The 27,223-nt window shown below is 35.0% G+C and overlaps 1 long non-coding RNA gene across 1 annotated transcript in view; it reads right to left on the bottom strand.

The window, feature by feature from the left end:
* Window positions 1–27,223, bottom strand: part of LOC140689280 (uncharacterized) — a 668,228-nt gene that overhangs the window by 25,593 nt on the left and 615,412 nt on the right. The window contains exon 6 of the long non-coding RNA XR_012064172.1: window positions 3,013–3,099. This is a non-coding gene — a long non-coding RNA (uncharacterized lncRNA). The remainder of the gene's footprint in view (window positions 1–3,012; window positions 3,100–27,223) is intronic.

Genomic DNA, 27,223 nt, shown 5'->3' with positions numbered 1-27,223 from the left:
AGGCATCGGAGGCAGAGGGAACCATCATCATGGACATAACACTTTGTTGCTCATACGTCCCAGAGAACCATAGCATCATGGAAATTTAAAACTCATGGGAATTTGAAACCTAAAACCCTCATTTTGTAAATTGATTCTCAGGAAGATTAAGCTACCCACCTAAGTTTATATAACAAGTTAACCTCAAAATTGAGATTATAATCCAAGATTTTATCAAAAGTTGAGATCTTTGAAAAGTTGAAGCAAAATTCCATCGCTGTTGTTAAATGTTACATGAACCAACGTGGATTTACCAGTAAATCTAAAATGCAGATAAATGGTATACTTTAATGTTTTAGCAAAACACTGACAGTGATTGTTTGGTTCTGTTAATCTCTCTGTGGTCCTCCCGTTATCACTTACTCAGGACTATTCCAAGACGGAGTCAGTCCTGAAGCGTGAAGTATAACATTGGTATTTCATCACAGACACTGTGTGCTTTGAAATTCATAGAAATTTTCCTTCAGGGAAAAAAGAGTCCAGAAGAAATCTTCCACCTGCTTTTCCGAAGCTGAGCGTTTATGTATTGAAATAGGAGGGAAGAGGTTAAGTGTATGTGTTACTGTGATTGTTGAAATAACAACCGTTGATGTTGAGTCCCAGCTCTCAGCTGCGGTTAGACTGCCTCCAGGGTGCATGGGCGGCAGAGGAAGTGGAAACTCCACAAAACGGACAAACAGTTCCACTAGGTAAACGAGTTCGAGGGAAGTAAGTGCAAACAGAGTACTGACCCTCTACAACAATAAAGGAAGAGGACTCAGCCTGTGTGGACAGAGGAAAGTAGTAAGGGACACAGGCCTGGGCAAGGGGCAAAGGATACTGGTGTTCTCAAAATTCTAAGTTATTCAAGGTTCATAATTACACGGCTGCTTCAGACACAACAGATACATTTAATGAATGTGGAGCAGAACAGAGGCAAGGATGGAGAAAACCTGTTGTCTCCTAGGACCTCTAGTGAATCTTACTCACACAATTAAGGTCATGAGAGGACACTGCAAGTTTCTGAGAAAGACGGAACTAAAGGAGGGGCAGAGGGATCTGATGGGTTTCCCTGAGAATCACTGTCACTTGGAGAACATGTGCCTGAAATGATCAATTGATTTTGTACAAGTCTCAATACCATACTTTGTAATCTTATTTCATAATATCCTAGTGTGATAACTACATTTTACAATGAAAAGAAAATTATGTACAAAATTTAGGAAGGAAATTTGACTTGAAATAATGTCCAGTTTCTACACACATAAGGTAGAACTTACATTTCTTATTGACATAGAAAATTGTCATTGTATCTAAATCAGATGAGAGAAGCTTTAGTCCTAGGTGGTCTATGTTTATAAAATATTTATATATTATTTATTGGCAACTTTCATAGGAAAATGTAAAAAAAGAAACTATAACTTTCATGGTCATTAGCTACATATTTAATTAATATTTTTATTTTTTCATCCATTTTGTAAAATGCAGTTGACTCCATTGGTGACCAGGATTAATAGACAAAAATAATTTTATGCCTGTGAGAAGAATTTAATGCCTATAAGTTAGGCTAATGAAACCCAAGATCCTCTGATGCCTTGAAAAAAATGTATATATATAAACATATAAGATGCTAAAGAGAGTAGAAAAATGAGTATAAGGGTGTAGGCTCTATAAATTCAGATAAGCATTTTAATATATTATCATGAGGGAAATGAAAGGTAAGTTAAATTATTTTCCAAGCCATGAATAAGGGGGTAAATTCCAAATTCTTATAATACTCTCCACTACAACATTCTCCTCTGTCTCAACCACCATCACCACCGCTACCATCACACTTTTTCTAGAGGAAGAGAACTTCCAGGGATATATCAGAAAGCGACATTACACAATGCGATATTTTGATCTCTCTTCTTTGCATAATCTATCTTGTTATCTGTCTAAATTCTAGGTCAAGAGGGAATTGTTAAATGTTTTATTTAACCTTGAATCAGAATGAATCGAAGATGAAGTTGCTGCACATTTTGAGGGCATTAAATACCTACAGTATATCTTTCCTTAGACTTTTCTAAAACGAGTGAATTACAGTAAAATTGTCCATTGCAATTTTCCAGGTAAGTTACATTTCAAACCCATTATTTTTTTTCAAAATAAAAAACATTTACATTCTTAATTTTTAAAAGCAAACATGTTACAACACACATTTTGAGTGAGGAAAATATGCAACAAAAGTTAAACGAAAGCAAAGCCCTTCTGATGGCTACTATTATTGCAAAGAGACAGGACATTGGAAGAAACTGTTATAAATTTAAGTGCTTCAGGCACCTAACCAGGCTTTCCAGCATCCTCCCAATTCTCAATGACAAGGCTCTGAGGAAATACAGGGGCTCTTCCCAATTCTCCCTCTAAATCAGCTTGGAGAGACATTTCTCCAGGCTGGGGTTGAATCTCTCCCGGTACTAACTGACAGTCAGTGACTCTCCTAGTACCCAACCCACTAGTATAAAACAGCTCTGTCAGAGTCATAAAACAGTTCAAATAGCAGGGGTCTCTAATGAACCAAAAAGAGTTTCCTGTTTTTGAATCTATTCTTTTATTTAGGCCCTTTGAAAGATACGTGCCCTTTTTCTCCATAGTTACTCTGCCCCATCCATTTACTAGGCCAAGACTTCTTCAAGAAGCATCATGCTGGAATTTTTATTTTTCAAAAGAAGGAAGTAATTGTAGAATTTGACAGTAATCGTTAAAGTAACCAACTAGGTAAGTTAAACGACCTCTTGACATCTTTGTCACCTCTGAGGACAAGTTTCCCCAAACCCCAAACTAAGTACCGATGGTTTGATTTTCTTGGGCTAGTTGCCAAAATTGGATTCCAAATTTCTCTCTGTAGCCAAACCTCTGTATATTTTGCTAAACAGTAACAACTGGACACAATTATATGGGAAAAACCAGACAACAGAGCCTTTAACGTATTAAAGTAGCGTTTGATGCACTTACCCGCCTTTGGTATCCCAAATATCAGATTACCTTTTTCCTTTTCATGCAGGCATACCTCGGAGAAACAGCAGGCTCAGGGCCAGGTCACTGCAGTAAAGTGAACATCACAATAAAGTAAGTCACACCAATTTTTTTTTTGTTTGTTTCCCAGTGCATATATACACTATACTGTAGTCTTGAAGTGTGCAAGAGCATTCTGTCTAAAAACGTAATCTATATACCTTAATTTTAAAATATTTTATTGCTAAAAAGTGCCAAAACAATTACAATAGTAACATCAAAGATCACTGCTCATAGGTCACTATAACAAATGTGATAATGATAATAAAAAGTTTAACATATTGAGAGAATTATTAATATGTTTCACAGAGACAAATAATGAGCAAATGCTATTGGAAAAATGGCACCAACAGACTTGCTTGATGCAGGGTTGCCACAAACGTTCAATTTATAAAAAGCATATATCTGTATAGTGCAGTAAAGTGAAGTGGAATAAAATGAGGTGCGCTTTTATACGAAAAGGAAGGGAATGCCCTTGGGGTACTCATCCAAAAATGTGAGGACCACCATTGACCCATAACATGTTATACCTGGCAACTGGACCCTGGGGTACATGCATAACCCCCTTATCTTAGAGCCGTTACAACCACTGTCCTTTTGGTGAAACGGCAAGAAAACTGGTTGTGAAATCACTTTTAACCATTTCTGTATCTCATGCAGTAGAAGCTCTCCCAAATTTTCCTCACTCTCAGTGCTTCTCAGTCTGCCACCTCACCTCCTAAGCAGTCCTTCTGTTACCACTCTTCACAAAACTGTTTCACTCTGTAATAATCTTAATTCTGCTACCCTCCTCCCCTCCATCACTAATGAAGTTCCTCATGACTGCTTAACACTGAAGGATCATCTCCTGACTCCTCATGCTGATCTGCAGGAAATGCTTTGGGTAATGCTGACTTATCATGGTTCACTGATGGTTATTTAAAAGCTGAAAGTGGCAAATATTGTGGTGAGTATGCTATTGAAGCTCCTTTTGATGCTGTTGAATCAGCATCTTTACCTATGGGTACTTCGGCCCAATAGGCTGAATTTTACACCCTTACATTGGCTTGTACTTTAGCCAAGGACAAAATTGCTAATATTTATACTAATAATAGATATGCTTTTAGAGTAACTCATGATTTTGGAATGTCATGGAAGCAACTCGCTTCCTTCCTTCCTTCCAGTGGAATTAAAATGGTCCCTATGTCCAGAAATGATTAGATACAATACTTTTACCTGCCAATTTAGCTCTTCTTAAAATTCTGGGCACTCTAAACTTGACTCTCTGGAAGCTAAGGGAAACTACTTTGTTCATATTTCCACAAGGACTGTTACCATTAAAGGGACCAACAGCAACTAAACCTCCGTGATAGTCTAAAGGGAAGCTTCTCAAATTGGTAATTAAAAAAGAAAACTGGCTGGAGGAGCCCAAAAATTGGCTTCAGAAAAGGAAACATATGATTGGAAATTCAATCATGGTTGGCTTGATAAAAAGAAAGATCTGATTTGGACCAAATAACAACTCAGTCCTACCAGAGACTCTAACATTCCCTCTTCTCACCACTGTATGTGGATTAAACCATTGGTCAACTGACAGAATGATAGCCTTCATGAAGCAGGACTGGTGAGGAAGCACTGACAAGGCTGCAGAAAGTGCCCACACACGTGTCCCCCTTGGTTGAAACACGATCCAAGGAAGCCTGTTGGTGCTGCTCTCGGGCACTTTAAACTGCCTAATGGACCCTTCAAGGTCTGTCAGATGAATTTCATAAACTATCCTATGTCTCCTGGGTAGAAGTATGATTTAGTCATGGTCCGTATGTTTTCACATTAGTCTAAAACCTTCCCTTGTTAACAGGCTACTGCTGCTTCTGTGGCTAAAGTTTTTTTTTTTTCTTTTTTTAAAGATTATTCCTCCATGAGGAACTCCTCTTGAACTTCGTAGTGATCGGGGAACCCACTTTACAGATCAGGAACTTAGACAAGTCTGTGTTGTTTGGCCAATGTTACACTTTCATCATACTTACCGCCCTTAATACTCTGGTTTAGTTTAACACGCTAATGGCATTACTAAGAGGCAAATGGAATGATGTGTAGAGGTCCTCAAAATACCTTGGCTAAAAGCACTGCCATTTGTCCTGCTAAATCTCAGATCCACACTTTCTGAACTCATAAAGTCTCACCCTTTGTGATAGTCACAGGATACCCAAGGCACTTGGCTCTTGCTTTTTTTTGATCCGTGACTGATAAATATAGAGATGTTTCAGTTTCAATATTGCAAAGACCTAATTGCTTCTATTAAAAATCATGTTTTGGAAGAGCAATCTTTCACCCTTGGGAGATGAAGACCTTATGCATCACAGCTGGCAAGCTGAAGATTTTGTCTGTTGAAAAAGATGCTTCCAGAACCCTCTTCAGCCTCACTGGAGAAACCCCTATCAGGAACTACTAACACATCAGTGCCTCCACGTGCCGAGGGATGGACTCTTGGATTCAAGTGACACACCTAAATGCCAAGCCCTGATTGGACATGAACATCATCAGGTGACCTGATAGTGAAAAATTTCCCAGAACAGAAGCAGAAGACATCTGATAAGACAGCTGTGCCAAGGTATCTGGACAAGGTCTATTGGAAGTTTCTTGCCAAATCTTTGATGATGATATAATGTTTCAAATTTTCTCTAAAGTCTATGGTCTTGGTAACATGTGAACTTCAAATAAAAATTTCCTGAGAGTCCTCCCTCCCATCCTTCTGTGTTACTTGAATGTGACCTCAATAGGTTTCCAGTCTGTGCACTTACTCTTCAACAAGAGACACTACACCCAGAAAATGTCCTTCCTGGTATTGAGGGACAAAAAAGCCACTGGAACTAGAAAATCTGACTTTCAGAGAAAGATCTTGATCAAAAAGATGAAATATTTTTAAAAAATTTATACGGAGAAATTTCTATTAAACAGAGTCAGGAGATCAGAAGGGGAAAGTCTCACACCATGCAAAGATATCAGTGCAGTAGGAGGAAGAAAGATGACACCTCTTTCCTCACAAGGACTCATCCAATGAAAAGCTCTTAGTTTTACTATATAGCCCAGCACAACTTCCTTTTCCTCTTTTTGAAAGCATCCTCCTACCCTTGTCATGGAGGAACTTGCACTTGGCTCACCATGATTATAGACCTTGAAATGCAATTCTCTGCTGATCTCCAATAAGCCCATCTTCTCTGGAGAAATATCTGGCAGTATATTTGTTTTAGTTCAAGAGCCACATGATAGGAAAATGTTTTGTAGTAAAGTAGTTTCTCCACACCAATTTTCTGATAACCAAGGGAATTTTTTGCTTCAGAATGCCACAACACTGTCCCTCATATCTTATATATTCACAATTAGGTGTGTGTCCTGCAAAGGTGGGAGATTCCCTGAGGGTGTGCCTAATGCCTCCAGCCATCTGCTTTCCCACTAACAACTCTGATGTGTCTCCATGTCAGAAACAAATGCACTGGTTAAAAAATCTCTCCTCCAATGAACAGAATTAGAAATGAACATTTTGAGAAACTCTTTCACAGAGGATACATTTTTACATGAAGAAAATGCCGTCCAGAGTTGAACGTAAGGGATGTTATGGAACAGAGAAAATGCCAAACTCATTTTCCAAGGTAACTTATTTTTCAAAAGAAGACTAAAGGAGATGACACCTTTAGCCTATAAGATGAAAGACTAAACAAAACTATGTTTACTGTTGTAACCAGCCATTAGTAAACAGCTTAATTTAAGAAAACGTGTGAAGATGCTTTTTTAAGCAGATTTTCTGTTTGGTTAGGGAATGTTTGTTATGTGGATGAGCTTTGAAATCAGACTGGTTGAAATTTGTGTTCTGACCCAACCACCTACTAGCTTGATGGTTTGATCAAATGAATAACTTTTACTGAAGTTACTTTTAAACCCTTTCAAATAAAAAATTGAGGGGGGCGGTTATGAACATAGAATTTTTGTTCAAAAACCCCTGTATCTTAGCTATCTGTCTTGGCTTATTTTTACATGTTACTACAAGAACATGAAGTTAGAGGTGAGGATGACATAGAGAGGAATTGTTCTTCCTGAAATAGTATGTGAGAAATTAATAGCAGGTATTCTGGCATATGAATAAAGGGCCCCTGGAGGCCCAGTGTGAAGCAGCCTTTGTAAAAAAAAGACTAGCTTTCCCTTTATTGAAATCCTCCTAGGGAGTTAACACATTTTCACTCCACAGGTATTCTCTTGTTCGTGTTGCTGTTATTTTCTTATCTATTTTTAATTTATTTTCCTATGATAAAATTTAGAAGATTGAGCATCTCCTCGCTCAGTAGTAGCTCCCGTAGTGAAGTGAAAAGCTTTCTGCGGCCCTAAGTATCAAAGGCTGTCCCACCATGATGTTGTTTATTACTAGATAAAAGCTTGCAGGTTATCCTCCCAGCACAACACAGAGGACCACTACGTACGTATCCTTATCCCATCCCATTCCTGTTCTATGACCACACAAAGTGCATCCTTTTTAAACAAAAATATTGAAGTATACAATATCTGCCAGGCTTTCAGCATGTAGTCAGCTTCATAAACTCTATCTGTATCTTAAAAGCATATTTACCAGGTGCTATTTATAAACACAGCCATCATTCAACTTCATGAGGAATTACTACGCAGGATAAATAAAATGTTGAAATATGTTATTACCATCCCTGTAGCAGGCTTGGGACCCATTTGAGGTTTCTCAATGGAGATATTTAATTATATTTTCTCCAATGCTGTAACTGTGGCTGCTGGTGGTGTTGCCAGCATCCAGGAGGAAAAAATAAACATAACATTTCAATCATTCTCATTAATGTTTTAATATTGGTAAAGGTCACAATGCCTTTTATATGCTGTTAATTGAAATGTTGCTAATTATCTTGGCTTATGGATTCTCTTTGGAGATAAATAGGAGCCAAATGTGATACAACAGTTCTCATAATTTGAGATTATACTGCAAGCAAAACAGCCCATCTAAATAGATGCAGTATTAGAATTCTGACAAGAGCTCAAATCTCAGCATTCTTGATTTATTTGTCTAATCAATCTCAATTAGATATTCAACAATTTGCTTTCAGGAACTCAGGCACTTTCATAAAAAAGGAAAAAACAAAGAATTTGATTTCTTGATCCTATTTTGTAGACTAGAATTTTTCATTTTAGTCATTTCAGTTTTTCTCCATTTTTTATATTTACTGAATATGAACAAAATATATAAGAATGAGTAAAAAATATCATATGATACCACTCATATGTGGAATTTAAAAAAACACTATGAACTCATCTACAAAACAGAAACAGACTCACAGACATAGTAAACAATCTTATGGTTACTGAGGAAAGGGGATGGGAAGGGATAAATTTGAGATTTTGAGATTTACATATGTTAGCTACTATATATAAAAATAAATAGTTCCTTCTGTATAGCACAAGGAACTATGTTCAATATCTTACAATAACCTTTAATGATAAAAATATGAAAATGAATATATGTATGTATATGCATGACTGGGACATTATGCTATATACCAGAAATTGACACATTGTAATTGACTGACTTCAAGAAAATTTTTTTTAAAATGAGTGTAAAATTTTCAGGAGTTGAAGATAATTAAATTGAAGTATTGTTTTTAATACATTATTTTGATCAAACATGACCAGTGTTTCATTTTATATTTTATGTCCATATCACAGTAGGGACTTCAGTATGGAGAGTTTAACTTTAATAAAAAGTAATTAATAATGCTATCACTGTCTTTAGGTGGCTGGTTTAACAATTTACCTCTTTTTGGATATTTTTACCTGTATCACAAAATATGTCAAATATAATTCTATTATTCTTTTATTATTCTGTGGAAAAGGTGGTTCTGAAGCAGTTCTCGTCTGTAAATTTTTTTCCAGCATATAACAATATTAACACAAGTTGAAATTAAATATTCAGACATTATTCTAGAAATTCCACAGAGTAATTTTATGTCTGTTGAATCTAAAAAGATCTGGACTTGTATTCACTACATCTTTTATACTGTTATTTTTCTAGCGGTTGATTTTGTTGCATTTTACAAGGGTGTTGATCCATGACAGATGAACGGTGGTGGAAATAAACTTGGTCTTTTACAACAGAAATAGAAATAGAAAAATTGTTCTAGAAGATCTTTGAAATTTGAGCCAATGTAGACTCGATTGCAATTTCTTTCCCTCTGCTTATTCTTATAAGAAAAATATCTTAATATGCCGACTGCCTCAAAAGGGTAACAAATACACCTGTTCTCTGCCTTCAAGAAGGTTGCAACCAAGAGGAGATCAAGAAGCCAAGGCCCTCCAGCAGGACAAAGAGCAGTATCCAAATTCTGAGCCCCTGGATCACCCTCAGGCAACAACACAAAGTGAGTTTTCTTAAAGCTGATAGTTGCCTGCAGAGGTTCCCTGCCCAGACTGTAGCTTCCATTCAGAGTGAAATGCAAAAACGACACGTGGGGTGTGACGCCAGAGCAGCCGCAGAAGCAAGGCCAGACCTCTCAGAGTTCAGGCTTTTCTTGGTTGTTGTTTTTTTTTTTTTCCCTCCTTGTGTGTTGATACTGATTCAAAGTTCTTTGTATTTCTCTGGACTTTCTTTATTACGTAGACATTCCTTCAGGCAACAGATCTGACAAAACCACAGGGAAAGTACTTCATTGTTGGCCTTGGTAGAGCAGAGTCATTTATTGAAGAAAACTTAAGGAGTCAGATATAACTCAGAATTCATGGTTTGGGACTGAGTTACCCTAGCCATCTTATTGGTCAGCCGATAAACAAACAAATGTCTAGAGCAAGGTGGCAGGTATATGCAAGGAGTGGTCATCAGAGAGACTGTATCTGAAAAACCCTTACAGGATAAAATTATTAAATAGCCTCTTATTTAGTTTCTCAGTTTCCAGTCTCATTTTCCCTTCAGTCTTTTTACCAAAACAGTGCTGGTAGAGTTTTACTTCTAAGAGTCTAATCTGATCATGAGATTATTCCTTTTTTTGATGACTATAGCTTTCAGAATGAAGCCTAAGTCTTTGACATGAACTCTAAGTCCCTTAACTGAGTTCCTGCCAATCTCCCCCGCCATCTCCCTCACTCTTGGCCTCCACATGCCCATAATCACTTCTCTTTGCCCTTCTCACTGTACACATATCTTTGCTTTGAACCTTAATAAACTACTTTCAGCTCCAAAATAATCCAAGCCTCCTTGAGGGCTGGGTCTTGGTAGCTCACCAGTGTTTATTTTTTGCTCAGGTGCATGTCTATTGTGGGTAAGCTACTGATCTGCATTCTCTACATTCTGGATGTAGGCTTAAGAAACTACTTTTTTCCTAACACATTTTGAGTCCCTCAACAGAAGGGGGAGAAAAAAGGTGGAATTACACAGCGGTTTATAAAACTTAAGCTGTCACTTTATCCATTTTTTATTGCAAAAATAAGTCATACAGCCAAGGTTATTGGGTTAAGAAGGGGTCTCAAGAAGGGGTCAGTAGGGGAGACAATGGCTGTTTGTAAACAAGATTGCAATATATCATATAAATCCTTCAAGATTTAATGTTTTGCCGTACCACCATCTGCTTGCCTCTGTCATACCCTATGACTCTGTAATGGAAACATCTGTGTCTGTTTCTTTCCTACTAGCTCGGAGATGATTACAAATCTGACTGTGTACTTCAGTAACTGGTATATATTTGGTGCTCAAAATGTTTGTGGATGGAAAGAGAAGAAATGCAGGAATGGAGAAAGGAAGATAGGTTAGCAGTAGAAATAGCTGTGATATACTTGTAGCATTTAATCGATTTAAGGGAACAAGTTAAGTTTATACAAGTCAATAGCTTGTTGATTATTTGGGGGACCTGAACATACAAATATTTGAAAAAATATATATTTGATTTAAGCAATAGATTTATGATGTTTTTATCATGTAGTTTACAAAAGGCTCGACTCCCTTTGAGGACTAGTGGAGTATTACTCTTCTTTCTCTTTCCCTCCCCTCTCTCCCACTCCCTCTAGATGGGTAGTATATTGTATTTAAAAATATTGCTTTTGGAGTCAAATGGGTTGATTTTACAAATATATATATATATATATATATATGCTGTGAATGCCTGCATTGGCTATTTGAATCTTTACAGCTCCCTCAGTTTATTGGCAACCTCCTGACTCTCCATTTAATTTGAGATGGTTGTCAGTTTTATCATTAAATTGATCTTTTCTAGTATTCAAAACAGTCTTTCCAATACTTCTCCCCTGTATGTAATTGTCAATCTCTTTACTATTAATGCAATTAGCAAATAATTCTGCATCGTACTTTCTGAAATTCTGTAGCTATTTGATTGAATTTTATCCTTTTTTTTTTTCTCTTCTCTGCACCTGAAATTGCTTATCATGTCCAAGCTTCCTCTTTCATCTGCTCTGTTTTAAAGGCACATCTCTGTTTTGGAAAGTGTACTCCTCCATCAGGTCAACTGAAGAAAATTTTCTTTTTCTATAATTTTCCATTACCAATTATTGTCTCTAGTTTCTGTCTTTAATTTTATGCTTTCTGTTCTTTGATCTACAAATACACACATACAAACACACACATACACACACACACACTTCTCCACTTAATAAACAAATATACCAACCTCTTTCAAACTTTGCATCCAACAAAACTAAAATTTTCTTTTATCTCATATATTATGAAAGCAAAATGTATGTGACTCTCCTCTGTATTCAAAATATTCACTTATTTATGTGTTTCTTCTCTCACCAACTAGATAATTTTTTTTCCTACTTCCCTGGAATAACTAACCAAATGGCAAGCTTAATAATAATTAAATGGCTTTTACTTCAATTTTTAACCTCCTTAAATCCTAGAGTATGTCACTAATTTCTTCTGATCCTCCATATGTAAAACTTCATATAATGTAAATAATTAACATTTTTTTCTTAATTTTGGAGACTTTAAATTATATAAGAATTGGAAAACCGACTTGGCATCTTGGTATCTCATTTATGTTTCAGTAGTGACCATATGTTGACAGTTTTTATTCTCTAATAGGTATATCTAATACTATTACTCTTACCTCATTAGATGCCCCAATTTTGTTCCTGTAGTTCTATGCTATCTTATGCAATGATAAACTGTATTAGAGCTTATAATTTAAATAATGTCCCTCTTTCTGGTACTCCAAAAGTAACTTGTAGTGGGATGGTCCTGTTTTTATTTCTTACTTATTTATGGTAGTAAACATACAAATAAATAAAGAAAATATCAGTATATTTAAGTAATGCTCATTTCAAATTTCATCTTTTCTTTTTCTTAGAATTGGGATCTGGTCCTAACATAGTCCTCAATAGGTTGCATCATTTTGAACCTTAGTTTTGCCTGGCATGTTCTAAATTCTCCTTTTATTTCTATGTATATGCCACGTACATACAAAGCACGCTGCATACATAGAAAGGCAGAGGAAGAGATAGATTGACAAACAGAGATTATTGATAGATGACTAGAATTAAAAGGATAAATAAGTAAATAAATGGACAGATTTACAATAAATGGTGGGCATTCATTGATACATCCCTATACTGTATCCCATTTCTTTTCTCTACAAAATGCTTAGACTTAACGTTGGAGAAGCAAGTCCCACTCTGCTTCAGACAGCTACTGAGTTTTGACTCTATTCCAGGCGCCAAGGGAAGGCCCTGATTGGCCTGAGCTAATCACAGTCATGCTGCTGCTGCTGTTCTTGGTGTTCTGTCGCTGTGATTGTCCCAGGGTTGGCAATGGTTTAAAACTAAGACAAGCTGACAGATGGTGTTCCCTTAGCCGCAGTGATTGGTTCAGGGGAACTAAGTTAGTCCTTTCAACTGGGGGGAAGCCAAAACTTCTCTTAAATAATTGCAAGCTTGATGCAATGCTCTTCTATTAGATAAATAAATAAATAAATAAATAAATAAATACATGCATGTAGTCCAAATGGAGAGCCATCTGGCCAACATGAGGGAGAAACAGGCTTAGGATAAAGCCAGCATAGTGGGGAAGGCAGAGCCACAAGATTCAAGCAAATGGATGTGAAGACTTACAGGTACCATCAGCTTAAGGATCAGACAAAGTGTTCTCTGTTTAGCTCCAGACTTTTCAACTCGTGAGCCAATAAAGTCATTTTATTACTAAATGAGTTCATTTGGTTTTATATTATTTTCTTTGACTGATATACTAAATATTCTAAGTAATACAGATAGATAATAGATAAGTAGAGAAGTAAATAGACAGATAGACAGTTGATTGATAGATCACAAACATTATGACTCATGATAAAGATGTAAGATGTATTCACCCTTAGGATAAAATGAGATAGCTTACTGGAATGAATATTTATCCATGTGATCTATGAAAAAAAATCTATCTGATTTACTGGCTGCTAGAATACTTTAGTTTTCTAAAGGCTGAAAGCAACCAAACTTTTATATATGACCGTATCTCACCTTGATCATCAAGTCAGTTCATGTAGGTGACAGCTGATGATCGATCCTCCAATGCAACATTTGAAAAAATTCAATGACCATATGTTAGTCCATCCAGTTGAGTTGCACATAAATGGTTGGATTTATTCTGAGATTTTAGTACTTACAGCAAAAAATGATTTTTTTAAATCTTATAACCTCTAAAGAACAGCAAAAGGAAATGTTTAGTTTTTAGAGATGAACTAAGAGACTAAGAGGTCTCTTAGGACAGTGTGAAGCTAGCAAACTATCATGTGAATCAGAGCACTGTATGCCTACAGAAACAAAATTAAATACCTAAAATTTTGCCAACCAAAATTTGAATAAGATTTTTTGTTTTTTTCCTCCAAATATTATAGTGGTATTATTTATGGTGTACTAAAATAATTTATACGGATTCAGAAGAATAGGGTTGAATTCTTGCTCTGCCACTTAATCATTGGTAATCTTAAACAAGCTATTAAATCTCTGTAAATTCTATATAAATTCTAAATAAATGAAAGCTATTATTGTTAAGTAGTATCGAATAGTGATTCTATATACATATATATAAACTGATGTTAACCAGAATTGAGTCCTGATATAAAGATATGTATGTGTGTGGACATATTTACTAAATAAGCATTTATATATTATGTTAAATAAGTTAATAAACAAACATTATATTGTTTAGATAAACTTGATTTAATATAATAACTATCTTGCCAAAGTTTTGCATTCAATACTTCTGGAGACCTGCGACTTTATTTCTACAAGTGACATTCCTAAAGCAAGGCTGCCACCTTGCAAACAGAGTTCATTAATTAAAAGTAAAACACTATGACAGAGAAAAAAAAATCAAGGGACTTGAGAGAAATGTTCAGTGTAGCCCCTGCTCAATTCACAGATGACTTGTGTTATGTGAGTCAAACTGTATAATCTTATGGAGGTTCATTTATCTTACCTATAAAATAGGGATAATAAAATCTAACTCAGAGATGTTTGGAATAAATTATATTACATATGTTTTAGAAGTACTTTTGAATTTCAGAGGCAGCACGTAAAGGATTATTACCAGGAACTAAGTGCATCTGTGATGGAAGAGCATCCTAATTAGTGAAAAAGTAACTGGAATTTTCTATCTAGTAGTGGTGCATATTAGTATATTTCTTGTAAATATTTCCTACTGTGTTCTTGTTGTATCTACTGTTTTCTCATTGTAAGGGGATACACTCTAATCCAAATAGAACTTTTGAGAACCTCTAAAATAAGAGAAAATGAAGCTTCTTTTAATGCCTAAGAACAGGTCTTTAAGAAACCATGTGCACATAAACTTTTTCATCTAAAAATAAACAACAGACAGTATTATGTAACTTTATTTGAAAAGCTGCAATTAATATTTTTTAAAGCACCTCCAATGATCTGTTGCAATTCCAGTGTATCTTACCGTCAATATTTTCTCTAAGATTATGACTGAAGAACTTTTGTTCTAGGATTAAGTAAGAGATACAACGTAAGAGGTGAGAAATATGTATGTCACATTGAATCAAGAATACAGGAACATAGAACAATAATATTCCTTCCCCCAATAGGCTTCATTTGAAAAAAAACAAAAAAGACTGGACGGGTAGGATGAAAATCAGTATGTTATAGACTCTATAATTTCCAAGCTTTTTCTTAACTCCAAATTCAGACTCATGTACCCAGTTCTCAAATAGTTATCTTCATGTTAATATTTCAAAGCTGCTGAAAATGAAACTTCCAAACCTAAACTCACCATCCTATCTGGTCCATTCTTACTCCCCAGAATGGTCACTCCCTTGATCTCTCTCAGTAAATGTCTCACTCAATTACTTAAGAAAGAAACCTGAACATTCGTTTCTTTCTTTTCCCTCATTCCACCTAAATCAAACACCAAACTTTATTAATTCTCTTACCTATATATTTCTCAAATCTGCTGTCCACTTCTCTCACCTTCACTGCTGTGTCCCTGAATCAGAACTCTTGTATTTCTTATCTAATTTTCTTCAGTAGTCTTCTCTTCATCTCTCTGGTCCTATTCTCATTAAAATGAGCTTCCTAAAATGTAAATCTTATCCCGTTATTCACCTTCCCATCCTTAGCTCCTATAGTTTTCAAGAAAAATGTAAACTCTCTCTCCACGTGGTTTATGAGGAGCTTCATAATCATGTCCAGTCTTTCTTCTCTAAGCCTGTGCACCCATAGTTTACATCCTCTCTTATCTTGGGATCCTGCCATGCTGTTCTTTGTACCACTCACCTGCCCATTCTTCAGCCTACCTCCTCCATGCATCATTAAGGTCACTCAGCCTCTTCCCTTCATACCTGCTGCTCCCTGGTAGCTCAAAATTTAGTTCAATATTTCTTGCATGAATAGCCTACCCTGCTGAGTTGCCATTTGATAGCTTATAAGCCCCAACAACCCGTGGGCTTTGTGATGTAAGAACCATACTGACCCATTCACATTACATCCTCATCACCTAGAGCAGGGCTTAGAGCATTCACAGCAGCTTCTCAAAAGACCATGCTATGTTAAAGATGTTTAAATAAAAAGTAAACATTAAAAAAAAGAAAGAGTAGGGGATAAGAAGTGCAAACTATTATATATAAAATAAGCTACAAGGATATATGGTACAACACATGTCATAGAGTCAGTATCTTATAACTATAAATGGAGTTTAAAAATTGTGAATCACTCTAATGTACACCTGCAACTCACATAATATTGTACATAAACTACACTTAAACAAAATATAAATTAATAAAAAAGGAAAAAAATAAGTAAAAATTATACTATCAAAAAAAAGATATTTGGTGAAATGACAAAACTTCATAATACTAATAAATTTAATTTGATTATCTTTACCTTCCCAGAGAAAGTGTTGTATGTTAGCCAAACAACTATCACATATTTTTGTCCTCACTTATGTTGAATTGAAACCCACATTGAAAGAATTCTTTATAGCTCAGAGGAAATGTGATTGAGTCTTAGCAAGGCCAATTCCTGGATAGAACCTAGCTTTTAACACCTACATTTTGGGTTTCCAAAACAAGCTTTTATGTTGCAGCAAACCTTAAGGGGAGGCAAGAATGAAGGCGAGCGTAGCTCCTGAACTCTACAACAGAAGCAGAAATTCTGTTTGAGAAGCGTAGATGAAAGAAAATCTTTCCTAGAAATTTCTCTGAGCTCTCAATTCTGAACCATGGTGCTATTTCATTTAACATTTCTGACTAAGCAGACTAGTTAGTTACAAAAGAATGTTAGAAAAAATCATTAAAACTTTGTTTGCTGCCCATGCCAGCAGGGTAACCCCAAAGCACTAACTGTTCAGGAAAAAAAAAAAGGGACATGAATTGAAGTTACTAATTAGCACAAATTATTAAACTACTGTCATCTAAAGCAGCATTTATTACCTCAAAATCTCATTTTATCATTTTTAAAAAACTGAATAAATATATTCTCATGAAAGATGTCTATGTGGCCTAAATAATAATATTCTGCTCATATTTATAAAATTCAAAACAAATTATTTTCTCTTTCCATCAAAAGAAAAGCTATTATTTCTGTCCCTTTATTTTTACTATCCTTAATAAAAATTGGTTGAAGAATAAGAGACATTGTAAAATTGTAAGAAAATCTTTTAAGAAGTAAGGTATACAAGAAAAGATTAGTAACTAATATGAACATACTTTCTGTTAAAGGTAAAATTTGCATTCAAAATTTTAAAAAATCTTCAGAATTGGTAATGCACACCAAAGAAATTATGAAATCTAAAGAATATAAAAGTCAGAAATACTAATTAAAGCTAATTTGAATCTATGAAAGAAAATTAGTTTGGCCTGAATGAATGAGAAGAAAAATGTCTCAAACTGATTTTTTATTTTACTGATTCAATTCTCTAAATTTTGGAACTCAAAAGGATGGCCTGGACAATGTTCTGCGTACCAGGCACAGTCATACTGTTGAGGGAAGATCTTCCTTCACGCCCTTAAAAAATGAGATGCCTACAATATACACAAGAAAAATCATTTACCCTCTCTCTCCATTTCTTCTTCTCTTCTCCAGGTGGCATAGTCTATGCAATCTTGTGCCAAATAGTGACACATGTCACAAAAAAGAAGGCTAGGATTTTAGCCTTTCTTTTTTTTTTTTTTTTTTTTTTTTTGGTACAGGCTATAGAAGACTAACTCTGCTAAAAATAATGCCTATTCAATAAAAGGATCATTACACACTGAGAACAGAAGGCTCCTCTGTGGCCAGCCTGTGCGAAGAGAGTCTTAAAATACATACACCCTCCAAATGGCACGTATTTTGAGTAACTGCAATTGTATTGCTTCGGGCAAAGTACTTACAGACAAAACTAGACGAACTGGCAGAATGTGCTGAACAATTAAATTTGTATTAAATTAAAACTGCCTTCTTTTAATTTCAGTTGATCATAAGGCATACAACATGAAGAAGCTAAAAAATAGCTGAAGGGTGTATGACAGACAAAAAGAAAAACACCGTCTTCACTGTTTCAGACTAACTAGTAATTAAGACAGCCGTGTGCATAATGAAACATGCACAAGTCCATTTTCCTGACCACCATAGATGTAGGGAATTCTGACCTGAGTTTATAAAAAATCATAAATTCACACAAGAAAGTTTGATTTCTTTTAATTTAAGGACAATATCATTATAATTTATTGCTTATAGTATATTTGTTAATTGCAGACAAAGTTAAATGATATAGCAGTTTTAAAGAAGAGAATTAAAATTTCCCAACACTTAAAAAACTCAGCGATTACTATCCTTGAAGTTTGGATTTTGTTCTACACAAATTTACTCAAAATACTCAAAATTGTATTCTGATATGACTCTACATGAATGAATTTAAATGAAACAGGGGATGATGATGTATGTACTATTTTCTAACTCTTTAAACTGCAAACTCAAACTGAGCATGCGCATGTTAAAACCAATGTCTCAAATTATGAATTTAAGGTTTGTATAATGTTCCATATTGTGATTACTTATTATTGAAATGTTTATTTTTAATGTTTTATTATTCTAAACAATACTATGCTTTTACTATCCTTATTCATAAATCTATGATTATTGCTTTTGAATGTATTCCTAAAATATATATAACTAAAACTATATATATATACCCAAAACTATATAAATACCTAGAACTACATATATACCCAAATCTAAAGTATCTAAAACTATGTATACACACACACAATGTTATACACATTACGTTATATACGTAACAAGATTTAACAGGTGATATAAGATTGTCCCTCAATAACCTGAGAGACTGACTTCAGGATCCCCTGCAAATATCAGAATTTGCAGATGTTCAGTTCTATTACGGAAAACAGTGTAGTACAATGAATACAGTCAGTCCCCCATATATTTCAGGTTTTGTACCCGAGGATTCAACTAACTACACATGGAAATTTCCATCTGGAGTTGGATGAATTCTGAATGTGAAATTCAAGAATGTAAAGAGATAACTGTATCTTTTATTGAAAAAAATCAGTGCTTACGTGGATCCATGCAATTCAAACCTGTGTTGTTCAAGAATCAACTGTATATATGTATATACAGTATATAGTTTTATATATATTACTCATTATATATATCAAACATTACATATACACATGTATATATATGCACATAAGAAGTTCTACTGTAGGTAACATGCTATCACACAGCATTGTGTGCTACAGAGAAATCGATGAAAAGACTCATTGAAGCAAATTTCACAGATAATCTTATTTTAAGAAATTACTACAGCCACCCCAAGTTTCAGCAACTACCACTTTAATCAGTCAGCAGCCATCTGCACCAAAGTAAGAGCCTCCCTACACCAGGAAAAAGATGAGGACTTGCTGAAGGCTCAGATAATGATTAGCATTCTTCTTTTTTTTTAGCAATGAAGTACTTTAAAATTAAGGAATATAAATTGTTTTTAGACATAATTCTATTGCACACTTAATAGACACTATATATACATCACACCAGACTTTAATAGGCAATTAAGACTATCCAATAGTTTTGCAAAAGAAGTCAAGACTATTGCAGGAAGTGAGAGGGATTGAACTCAACTCCATTGAAACAATAGGTGGAAGGGTTTTTAAGCACTAGGTGAGCTGGTAGAAAAATCCTGTAGAAGGACATTAAAGGAAAAGTTGTTCAGTGTGGTTACACATCTGTTTGCTAATTGGCACCTATCAAAAATAAGTTCCTACCCAGCCCCAGAGACTGGGATATGGGGATGTTATCTTTCTTGAAGATCATGTTGTTTTTGTTTTTTGTTTTGAATGAATAACCACATTGTGTATTAAATTTTATCTAACTGCTATTTTATAGGATTGCCGAGTAACTCACAATCACAGTTACAATGGAGCTACACTTTTAATAGCATTCTTTTTTTTTTAAATTTTTTATTGATTTATAATCATTTTACAATGTTGTGTCAAATTCCAGTGTAGAGCACAATTTTTCAGTTATACATGAACATATATATATTCATTGTCACATTTTTTTCTGTGAGCTACCATAAGATCTTGTGTATATTTCCCTGTGCTATACAGTATAATCTTGTTTATCTATTCTACAGTTTCAAAATTGCAGAAGATCACGTTTTAAAGAGATTGCTTTCAGGTCCTTAAGAAAGATATTCCTGGGTTGCCACAAAAGCAAGGGGCTGTGAGAAGATTTGCATCACAAAGGGGCAGAGAAGTTTTCTAGAGCAAATGCTGTAAGAAAAGAGAGATCAGGGGCCTATTCATGAAGAAATCTGTCTAAAATATATTCAAGCTGAGGAGAATATTAAGGCTATCTTAGAATACACACACAAAAACAAACAAACAAATAAATAAACCAAGATTGTCCTGATACAATTTATATTTTCATATATTGTGCCACCATCATCATTAGCCTACATACTTTCTTCCCTCCTTAACCCTTGTAACTTTGTGAATTTTAATATTATAATTTGGGAACTAATGTTTACCTGATGTATCTTCTCCTGCAATACTTACTTATTTATAATATAAATCATCTGCTCTGTCATCACATTTACGTTATAAAACTGCATTCTTTCTAGCTTCAAGTACACAATTTAAAATGTAAAGATTTCTATGTAACTGGACTAATGGGTAGATGTGTATAAACTCTTTGATATAACTTTTTATAAAACTACAGACAAATATTTTTATGTAAAGCAGAAACATAAAGCTCTTTGGGGGAACTAAGTAACAAAAACATGTTTTTCACTAGATTACATAACCAATAATAGCCCTTAGATTTCACTACTGTGGTACAACACAAGTACACAAATCAGTTTTCATGGGCGAATGATTGGCAACAGATACAAAATTAGTAGAAATGCATTTACATAATGCTAGTATGATCAAATAGTTGATACTCATTTAAAGGGGTTGCATCCAGAAATCACTGTTCTTTGTACTGTAGTTCTCATCAAGGAGAATGAAATTGCCTCATACTTTCTGTAAATTCTTATAAATTCATGCTTCTCGTTCTGAATTTCTGCCATTGTCTCTGCCACTATAATGCTAAGTGACATTAGACAAGCTAATTAATCTTTCCTCTTTGCCTTAGTCTTTTCATGGATTAAATGTGCCCATAGGGAGATTTGTCAGGCTAGCACATAAAGTAGTTCCATCAAAGCATCAAATTTCAAGCCAGAGGAAGAATACAAAATAACAGTGATGCCCGACGGCTCTGCTTTCAGGAGAACTTTTATTTCTAACACCTGCACTTCACATCAAATGGCAAAGTACAGTCGCCTCTGGGATTATCAGGGGAATGCAAGTGTTAATGCCAGCTCTTCAGCATTTTGGGATCATAATGTGGATAAAATAAATTGTAAGTATTGTTGTAACGACATATTGAATAGGCATGCTCAAGCAAATTGTCATTAGCCGGGAGGCAGGTGGGGGTGGCACATGATAATTTGGGAAATATCACATGGAAGGGTAAACCCATAAATAAGGAAGAGCAACCCCTGGGATGAATAGATACTATTTTCTACTTAAAAAAGAAAGGAAAGAGAGCCAGACATGGTGATGCATAGGAAAAATAAAAACTGGCATGCGTAGAAATGAATTGTTATTTTTTCTCTATACCCGGCTTTCAGTCTATGAGATGTGGCTGCCAGATGTCAAATTATCTCACTGAGGAAACCACACAGACAAAGACATGTTTCACGTCTGTGATGATAACCGTCAACTTTATATGTCTGCTTTGCACTTGAAATGTGGCTGGTCTGAATTGGGAAGTGGTGTAGATATGAAATATACACCAAGTTTGGAGACTTGAAAAGAATGAAGAAGATCTGTCTTAGTCCTTTGGGCTGTTATAACAGAACACCATAGACTGAGTTGCTTCTGACCACAGTACATTTGTTTCTCACAACTCTGGAGGCCGGATCAGGCATGGATAGATTCAGTGTCTGGTGAGAGCCTACTTTCTGGTCGTAGACAGGCTCTCTTCCTGCTGTGTCCTCACATGGGAGAAAGGGTGAGGGTGTGCTCTGTGGTCTCTTTTATAAAGGCACTAATTCTACTCACAAGGGCTCCATCTTCATGACCTAATTGCTTCCCAAATATCCTGCCTCCAAATACCATCACATAGTTTCAATATATGAATTTTGAGGGGACACAAACATTTAATCTATAGCAAGATCTCATTTGTAACTTTTTAACAAAATTAATTAATTTTTTTTAGAATTTTTTTTAAGTGGAAATAATGGGGGTTGAACTCAGGACCTCATGCATGCTAACCACGTGCTCCATCACTGGGCCATACACACTTCCCTCATTCATAACTTTATATTGACTAATTTTGAAATGCTGTTTTAGACGTATTGGGTTAAAATATTACTAAAATGAACTTGCCTGTTTCATTTTACTTCTTTATATAGCCTATTAAAATTTTAGATGATGTGTGTAGGTCTCATTTTATTTCTACTCTATAATGGTTTTATAGAGAGTTCTGCCTAGATGCTGAAAATAAGAATCCATGAGAGGGAAAGTACTGTCAACCCCTCAGCACATCAGTGTGCATGCAGCAGAAACAGCAATGGGGATGCAAGGCTGTCCCTTCTCCTGCTTAGCTGTCATTGGGGAAAGTCATCCACAGGTTGAAACACTGTGACCAGGAAAATGTCAGCTCTAATATTCCTTCTACGAGGTTAAATTTCTTTTTTTTTAATTAAGATATAATTGACATATAACACTGTGCAAATTTAAAGTATACAACATGCTGATTTAATACATTTATATATTGTGATTACAAAAGGATTGCTACCTTGCATTAGCTAACGCTGCTAGCAGTTCACACACTTATCATTGTATGTGTGTGTGTGGGGAGGACATCTCAGATCTAGTTTTGTAGACACTTTGGAACATAGAATACGGCACTGTCGACTGTAATCACTATGCTGTGCATTCGATCTCTAGAACTTATTCATCTTTTAACTGCAAGCTTAACGTCTTTGACCAACATTTTCCCAATTCACCCACCCCTCAGTCCCTGGGATTCACCGTTCTACTCTGTTTCTGAGTTTGGCTTTTTTAGATTCCATATATTGATGATATCACACAGTATTTGACTTTCTCTGTCTGACATATCTCACTTAGCATAGTTCCCTCGAGGTTCACCTATGTAGTCACTACATATATATACACTTCTCATAAAATCTGGTTAGAAAATTCAGTCTTCATCTTTTCCTCTCATTCATCTTTCTTCTTCATAGCTAATACTGTTCTTTAATATGAAACTGCTAAACGTTTCTCAATGTTTTTTCACTGCCTACCAGATAACTTCCAACATTCTTAGTCTTTTTTTTAACCTGGTCCCAGCTGACTTTCCAAGTATGCATACAGTATATCATTTTTCTACATTGTTCAGTTATTCACTTTAAAGCATGCTATTTTATCTTTTTCCATAAATCAGCTCACATTATATTTCCCCTCCAGGAATCTCTCACACTAAAAAAATACATTCCTATCCCAACCCGTGGAACCTCTAAGTGTGATCTTATTTGGGAAAACAGTCTTTGCAGATGTAATGAATTTAAAAATCTTGTGATCAGGTCATTCTGGGTGGACCCCACAGTCAATGACAATGTCCTTCTGAGACATAGAAGAGGAGAAGAGAGGGAGGGAGAAGAGAGGGAGAGAGGAGAGGGGCACCTGAAGACTGACGCAGAGGTTGGATCCATGCAGCCAAAGCCAAAGAAGACCTGGAATGACCAGAAGTTGAAAGAGGCAAATAGGATTATTCCCTAGAGTCTTCAGAAGAAGTGAGGTGCATCCAGTACCTTGATGTTGGACTGCTGTCTACTAGAAACTAGAAACTTCTGTTGTTTTAAGCAACCAACGTTGTGGAAGTTTCTTGTAGCAGTGGTGGAAAATGAATACACCAACCAAGTTACCAAATTCTATTCAACTTACCAAGGAAGAATTCTCACCCTCAAAAAGTAACCTTACCCTTTTCCATAGTATTTTTTATACATTTCTTATAATATTTATTATTTTCTACTATGCATAGTACATATTCAGTAATTTTCTGTATTTTATCTCCTAGAATGTTTGCGCATTGATGAAAGTGAGATACTTTATCTTATATATGATATAAAAATGCTAATAAATACTGTGCAATAAAATATTTTATAGACAAAATTTTAAAATCTTCATTGAAAAATTGATTCTAAGTTCTTAGTGTCCCAACAGGAAGTTCTGTGGTTTTTATTTTAATATAAAGAATACCTTCAAAATGCACCTTTGAAATATATATTATGTATATTTCATATACATAGCCTCAAAATGCAGTACATTGAAAATTTTATTTGATTATTTGTTCTTTTTTAATGGAATACTTCAGTGGGAAAATTTGTTTTTTCAATTTTGGTTCTGTATAACAATGATCACAAAGCTAGTAAGGGCTTGGGATTAAAACATTGTATCTTGAAATAAAATGATTATTTTTACACACTTTCTATCTGAAATATGAGCTGTTGAAACAGTCTTCATGTTAAGAAAGTAAACTGTATAATTTAGGTGAAGTATCTTTCTGTAAGACTATTTAAAGGAAAAATGTGGGTTGTATATTTTCTTTTAATAATATTGTACACTGCCATCCTTTTGCAAAGCTGCATAAGTAGATCTGCTCTTATGAAATGTCTTTTGGGAGAGAATAATTGCTAAAAGAAGAGGGGGTAATATAATAAATAATGTATCAGACAGGATCTTACCAAATAGTTGTTTATATAATGACTGATTTCTGCGATAAGAAAACAATACAAAATGAAAATAGAACTGATTCTCAACTCATTTAAAAAATAAATATTTGAATATAGTTTCAACAATTTCATATTATATAACTTAACATGGTATCTGTAGAAAGTGGAAACTACAATTCTCCACTTAACATAGATCTTTTTCCAGAAAAAAGTGTCTTGATCTTAAAGTAAATATATTTTCTCATGAAGTTCCTACATAATCCCCCCACCTCAGAGAATTAACTACTGTTCAAGAAATACTGGTACTAGAGTAAAAAATTACATTATCAACCATTCTCTTTATGCAATTAACATATTATATATATTGAGTATCTGGCATACAATAGGGGCCTTCATAAAAGCTTATTAAATAAATCAATCTTGTATATGATAGTTTCTTTTTTGACAATTGATTTTAATTTTAGAAGGCAAAATTCAATGTTTCTTTTTTATACAATTATAAGAAGTTTTTATAAAATAAATTTGCCAGCACATTACTCTTGCAATAATTACCTTTCATAACAATGTCTAAATGACTGTTTTTCAACATACTTCAATAGCACAAATCTATTATTGCTAATTGTCTGCATTAATAGCCCACCTTCTTTCCTTCTGTCACAAAGGGAGGTTTGCTTTCATGTTTTCTGGCTTGCTCTCCTCCCACTTGTAGAGGACTATCACCTCTTTGTCGAATCCCAGCTCACCTGTATACTTTAGCTATTTCCATTAATAATGCAATTTCTATGTCTTTATATAAGTGCTGTCGCAAATCTCCCTGAGTGACTGTCAAAACCCCAGGCCTCAATGCTCCAACCTGGGCTGGTTGCTCTGCCATTTTCTTTCAAATTTGCAATTTTGGGATTTTTTTTTTTTTGATTTCTTATTCTCTATTTTTTTGAGATATCTACTCATTTATCTCATGTGGATTCTCTATTGTTTGCCCTTCTTTCTTAGTTTACTCTCTCACTTTAGTGGAGAATATTCTGCACCAGCTTCCTATGAAAGGAAGAAAAGGTGAATAAAAGATGAATTTTTGAGACCTTGGGTACCTGGCAATATCCTTACTCAATCTGAAGGTTTGATGAAATAGTTGACTTGGGATGGAATGTTAGTTTGGATACTTCCTTATAAATGTTTAAGATTTTCCTCAGTTTGTAGTTTAGATGTGGCTGTAGAAGATTCTTGTTCTTATTTATGAACTTTGATTGTGATTGTCTCCTTTCCCTTCTCTGTAAGCTTTAAGATTGTTTCCTTATTCATAATACTATGAATACTTTCTGTCTTGGTACTTGGGTTTTTTAAGTGTTGGGCTGGTTAATTTTGGGCTGATCCTTCCAGTCTAGAAAATGAAGGTTTTGGTTATGGCAACTTTCTGTATTATTTATTTCATTAAATATTTTAAGGCAGAGTGTCTTGGATTCTTGGAACATATGAGAAAAGAAATAGGGGAAATTTGTTTCCTTCATTTAGTTTACATTTTAATGAAAGTAGACAGAGGTTTTTTTTTTGTTTTTTTGTTTTCTTAAGTACATCTCAAAGAATGTTAGAAAGTGAACAACGACACAGGAAAAAAATAGAATTGGGAAAGGGAGATTGGGAGGTCTTGAGGAGTAAAAGCAGATTACGGTTTTTATTAATATAGTTAGGATGGATTGCCCTAGGAAAGATAAATTTGAATAAAAAGATATGAAAGGAGTCAAGTAAAAATTTGATTATCTGCATGAAGAGCTTTCCAGGAAGAAGGAAGAGTCACCACAAAGACTGTACATGGGCACAAGGGGTAACTGTGAGAAAAGCAATGATCAAGACAGAAACCAAAGATAAGTGATCAAGCGGGTGGATAGTAGGTGCACTAATAATAATTAGGCAAGGAAAATAAGCCTAATCTGAATTTTCCCAGGGCAGATCAGGAGGTATGTTCACCTTAATTGTATGTAATTGTAATAAATTCCATATCACTTTTAGTGAACTGGGGGGATACTTTTTTTTTAAATGATAATGACACGATCTGAATTAATTTTTAAAGGGATGACCATTGTTACTGTGTTGAGCTCAGACGGAAGGAAAAAACAAGGGTGAGAACAAGGAGACAAGTCAGAAGTCCACTACAGTAACGTGGGCGAGAAAAGACTGAGGCTTTTACCAAGGTAACGGCAGTGGAGGTGCTGAGAAGTGACTGGCTCCTAAATATATTTCAAAGGTATCAGCGCAGGTTATTCTGCTAGGTAGCTGCATTCTGGGTTTTCCACGTGAGGAGGCAGAAGCACAGAAGGAACAAGAGAGTTAAGGATGCATTCGAGGAAACTATTATAATTGACTGTCAACCTGGCT

This window comes from Vicugna pacos, chromosome 25 (assembly GCF_048564905.1).
Source record: "Vicugna pacos chromosome 25, VicPac4, whole genome shotgun sequence".
Classification (NCBI taxonomy): Eukaryota; Metazoa; Chordata; class Mammalia; order Artiodactyla; family Camelidae; genus Vicugna; species Vicugna pacos.
This window is presented reverse-complemented; position numbering and strand designations above follow the sequence as displayed.